We start from the raw sequence: 6,000 nt of genomic DNA on the forward strand, positions 1-6,000 counted from the left end.
CACGTGGTGTTGTTTGAACCCATGTCTGCTCCACTCCTCGTTCACTGCCTCATTTGCATACAATTAATGTCATCTTCTGTTGGTAACTGAACAGACTCTACCATGTGCTGGTTTGGACTTCTGTGACACTTTAACACACACAAGGCTCAGGTCTCTCTCTTCTTTGTCATTCCCTCATTGTCACCTCACTGTCACCTCCACTCGTGTCCTCTTTATAGAGCAGTGGCCTGAACAAGTGAGCCATTTAAAAAGAAATGAGAACAAAAGGACAAGATGAGGAGAATTCAGGCCTGCTGGTCTAGAAAGTGTGAGGGACTGGCATCCCACCCAGGGTTGGATCTCATGCATTGAACCTGATGTTGACCTTGAACTGGACTGAGTAGGTTCAGAAAATGGAGGGATGGAGGACACCAAACACATAATAAGAAATAAGAGTGGAACTGGGATGAGAGTCCAATTACTGAGGGCCTGGATGATGGCGTGTGAGAAGTCAGCTTGAAGGTGGGCATCTCCTGGACAGCTGGACAAGGAGGACAGTTTGGACAGATGGACTTTGAGTGTAACAGAGGAGAAGAGACAGAGACACAAACAATGGTGCATGAAGAAGAACTACAAAGCAAAGAAAAAGATGGTTAGAGAGACAGGAGAGATAGGGGACAGATGGGGATAAAATAGGAGAGTCAAATAGGACCGAGGGGGACAATAAATGGAGGAGAGAAGGAAAAGGCCATTTTAAAGTGAAACAGAGGAAAAGCTGAGTCACATCAGAATGAGGGAGAAAGTTTGATTTCCAAGGTCAGCAGCCTTGAAGGAGACATGATGCCCATCTACTTCCTCTTCTCTGCTTTGAAGGCTGAAGATCTTTGTGGACAAGAAGACTCTGCTCTGCCTCAGTTGTGGTTCAAGCAAATCCATGACATTTCATAGCCATTAAAGGTTATGCAGTAAAAAGATCCAAATAAAGACTGCAGTTGCAGAGATGGAAATATGTGGTGCATTCTGCATCATGGGGTATACCAGCTCAAGTAACACAAGGTGTGTGTGGCATTTGAATGTGCAGCTTCTATTCAAAGGACCGCACTAAATAACCGGCTTCTTCAGAGGCCAGACCTTACTAGCACACAGATTGGTGTCATTATGAGGTTCCGCCAAGAATTTGTGGCATTAATGGCTGATGTGGAAGCCATGTTCCTCCAGGTTAGTGTTCCTTCAGAGGATGCCGATTTACTCAGAATATTATGGTGGCCAGATAGTTACATTAAAGGAATGCAAGTGTCATTATTTGGTGCCACCTCCTCACCAAGCTGTGCATTCTGTGAGCTTCAGATTTATTACAATTCTCATCACAAAATATCCCCAAATCACACAGATTCCCATCATCTGGGGCCTCATGTATAACGCCGTGCGTAGAATTCGCACTGTAAAATGGCGTAAGCACATAAGCCGAAATTTGCTTACGCACAGAAAAATCCAGATGCAGGAATCTGTGTGTACTCCAACTTCCACGTTCTTCTGCTACATAAATCCCGGTCAGCGTGAAAAGTAACACTCGTGCACGCGCTTCATGTAACGCCCCAACTCCTCCCAGAATTACTCCTCTTTGAATATCCAAATCAATATAAATCGCCCTTAAGCTCAGCCTTCTGTGAAAAGACAATGGGAAAAGCACGGGGGAAAATATAAGAATTTCAGCGAATACCAAGTGGAGGCAAAGGAAAAACATACTATTTGTTTAATTAAACCGTGATATAATCAACAAAAGGAAGTTGATTGAGTGACATAGCGTGTTGGAGAAACTTGAAAGCTCACATTCACAAAGTCGCACAGTGCCAGAAATAAAAAAGAAATCCCATATCAAAGTCACCGTGAAAAGCCGAGTTGTAGCCCACCATCTGAGGAGTGTCATATGAAAGCTTATTAGGGTACAGAGGAAAAAAAGGCACACAGTTGGGGAAAAAGCACGAAATGTCAACTTCAATCTCGAAATTTCCACTTTAATCTCGTAGTTTATTTGGTCATTAAAGTAGAACATCATAAACTTCATCTTAAAATCGTTTAATTAACCAGTTTCTCAAATCACATCGTAATTAAAGTAGCACGTTAAATGCTTTGTTTTGTATTTGATCTTCTATGTGCTCTGTGTGTGTGAATCACTACGTGCTTCTTAAACCGGCTCTCTTCCTCCGACAGGACACAGAATCCATTACATTCATGATATTGCAGCTCTCTGAATAACTAAAATACTGAGATGTATCCGTGATATCATTTTCATGATGATAGGAGTTAAAGCACGTTATTAAACATGGGTTTCACGGTGTTTGTGCGCGACCTTCGATTAAATTATTTATTGCAGCAGTACTCATGGGCAGCTCTAGGCTTGTGGCGGCCCTGGGCAGAGAAAGAATCGGTGGCTCCTTCGCCTGCCAATGTCAATATGGTATCTCATACACGATGAATGGCCACATCCGTTGCGGACACTGCATAGCCGCCTCATGCTCATGACACAAGCGTTTAACTTTTGTCGAAATTTGCTGCTGCATTTTTAGCTGTGTCGTTATTTTCTCTTTCTGTTTTATATTCAATATATATTGGCGTGGCCGCCCCTGCAGTCCTTTCTTTTCTTTCCCCAAGTAACCGATTGCCACACAATCAGCTCTGTAATAGACGTTAAGCCATCTGTAAGCTTAGAGCGCCGATTGTTCAAAACGTTTAAGAAATATTGAAATATCTTCGTAGTACATGTTTAATTATTCTATCCTTCACGCCAGTCCCAGCGAAGAATATAGATTATTTAAATGAAGTTAAAGTTTTATCTGTATAATAAACATATTTTGCTGCATTTCATCTTAAAAATGATATCGTCATCATATGTAAATACGCGCTTTATAAAGGGGCTCAGGTTGTGCGATATAACTGTAGTGCAAGTTTACAGTGGGGTGATTGTATTTATAAGTACAAACAGTTCTACAAGGAGCAATGATTGAGTGCGTTTAAAGTTCTTGGGATGGAACTGCTTCTGAACCGTGAGGTCCGTACAGGAAAGGTTTTGAAACGTTTTGCCGAGGCAGAGGCAGAGTGTGCTTGAAGCTGTATACCGATAATTCCCTTTCCGATCAGCTGCTGCTGTGATTCACACTCAGATACAGTGATATAAATACTCCGAGTGGTGCAGTGAGAGTAATATGGAAAAAGATGATCCGCTGTGGCAACTCCTAACGGGAGCAGCTGAAAGAAGAAAAAGATGGTGCAGTGAGAGTAACAACGCTAAAGCAGTTATGGTATTTGGAATACTATGGCTATTCCCTGGACCATTATATTGTTACAGGTTAATTACAATCAGATGCATTACACTAATAAACAATATGCGTTTTTTTCAGTGTATTTATAAAGCCGCGTCAGGAAAATAAGGTGTAACCACACAGGAACAGTAGCATTGCTTTGACGCTGGGTGCTGCCAGTCTGCAAAACCAAGCAGAGAACTTGCGTATGACAAGGTATGAGGTACTGTGGAAAAGTGCATGGCTTTACACCAAGTGTAGGTTTTATACATCGCGATTTGAACGTGGAAAAGTTCTTATGCAACATTTCTGTGCGTACGCACCGCTTATACATGAGGCCCCTGCTTTCCAGGGTTACTCATGATGATGACCTCGCTCAGCACCTTTTCTCATAACAATCACCAGATGTTGCTGACTTTCTCATAACAATATCCTGCCATCATAAACTTTCTCATAACAATTTATCCTTCACTATCTGTTTCTTTATTAAAATCCCTTTGGCTCAAAAGACGTATTTGCCTCATTGACGTGAGCGTCACCTAATCACTCCTCCCTAATCCTGAGCTGTTAAAGATTGATGGCTTTTAGTTAATTAGTTCTCTCTGCTACTTTGGACTCCGTAGAACCCACCTGTGAAAACTGGACTGCTTAATTAATAATTCAATTAATGTTTACTCATTGCACTGGCATCTCTTATGGCTGACATAATGGATAGCCATGCCAGTTAGGTGGCAGTGTGCAGCTTCACTGATAAGGACTACGCTGTGGACAGCCTGGTGTGGTGACTACTTAAAATAAAAGCACAGGCCCATAACAATTAATGCTTACATAGTTTAAAACTGGTTTAGTATACACTTCTGTAACTTTATTATTCTTCATTAAGAGGCACAAACATATAATCTTAAATGCTTTTTTAACCTACATATATATATGAGCGTCGTAGTAAAACAGGACAAACTTTAAACATCAAACAGGTAGCGCTAGCTAAGCGGAGACAAGGTAAGCTCTGAGGCTGGCACGTGAGTGAGGAGGGCACCGCATCTCTGCCCTCGGATTCGCACAAATAAATCGGTACCGCAAGAGAACTATGATACTTCGTGCAATGAGAGACGTCACAAAATCAACCGGAATATTAGAGCAAATTATAGAAAAAAACCCGATCTAAATCTGTTAAGTACTTCTCTCGTGAATAGTGGACAGATACAGACAGACGATGGATTTTATGTATTGTTGCAAAGGGGCTCTCTTGGCATCGACCCAACACAGACTGACAGTGGAGGCACGTATTAAAATGAACAAAAAGATTTTATTATTGTCTTCAGCCATGGGGCATACCTTTCCCATGTCCCACAGGCCCTACACAGTCCCCAAAACACACACAAAAGACAAAAGAAAAACACCACAAATGTCACTTGTCTTTCTCCTACACTCCTACTAGGCAGCTTTGTCCTCCTCCTCTCAACTCTGGCACCCCAAGTAGTGGCTGCAGTCTCCTTTTATAGCCCACCCGTAAGTGCTTCACGTGATAATCTAATTAAGGCGGCACTCCTGGGTGTGGATGTAGTGCTGCCCAGACGGGCTCAGGAAGCCGTGCAGCTCGCCCTGGCGGTGGCCATGGAGCCCAACAGGGATGAACTCCGGTGTTACACAATTGTGGCCTCAATGTAACCCAGGGAGGGCTGCCAGCAAATGTTCCGGGGGACGTAGTGTGCATCCCATGGCTGCTCCCACGGATCCAGTGTCAAAGGGGCGTCCCTGCTGTCCGCCACAATATATATATAGAGATATTTATACACACACTAATATGAAAGTATATCTGTAGTGTAGAAGCCCTTGGTTTTCAAAAGAATCGACATGCAGAGAGTCTCAGACTGGTGCGTTTATCTTTATTTATGTCTCAAACTGTGGCTCTATTGTAGTCGTTATATTGTCATGAGCACCGTGAAAACTATAAACAAATATAAACAAATTTTTTAACATTCCACAAAGTAACAGAACAAATGAACAAATGAAACAACATACAATTAATTGCATACCTCGCTCCACTTACCAAGAGGTGCAACAAATCTAAAGGTCACCGTTTCAGAGATAGCGTTAGTCCTCACTGTTTCTTCACACTTCCGGTATTTTACGTTGTTACGTTCCCTACGTGCGGAATGATTTTGCGGTCATTTACAGAGGCCAAGTATGTGTTTGTATGTTTGTTCATTTTCTGTCCTTTTTAAATCTACTTTTGTATAATGGACAGTACAGACATGCTAGATAGATAGATACTGTGATACTGTGTATGTAGATCCTTTACTATTTCATTATTGTAGTATTGTTCTCATCAGTACTTGTCTTTATCTTTTCTTTATACTCTCATTCTTGTTACCATTAGGACTCTTTCCACTTTATTAAACACATGCAGACTGTGACGTGAACTGAATTGACACCCGCAGCCCAAAGGGGCGGAGCCGGAGAGCGAGACGCTGCCTGAAGGGGCGGGGCCATCCTTAGAAGCCGTGCAGAGGGTCTGCGTGCGCGTGCCTGCGTGTGTCAGTGAGTGGGAGAGGAGCGCTGATTCGAGCCGCTCCGTTGTTTAAAGTCTGGATATATGAACACCGCCAGACACGGGAAGAGAAAACCTCACCGGGGACACATGGAAATGCTGGTGTCATGCTGGGCAGTCGAGTAGAGGAGACAGGACAGGAGTGTATTTATATTTCTTGAGTGGGAGGTC

This window comes from Polypterus senegalus, chromosome 8 (genome assembly GCF_016835505.1).
Source record: "Polypterus senegalus isolate Bchr_013 chromosome 8, ASM1683550v1, whole genome shotgun sequence".
NCBI classification, from domain to species: Eukaryota; Metazoa; Chordata; class Cladistia; order Polypteriformes; family Polypteridae; genus Polypterus; species Polypterus senegalus.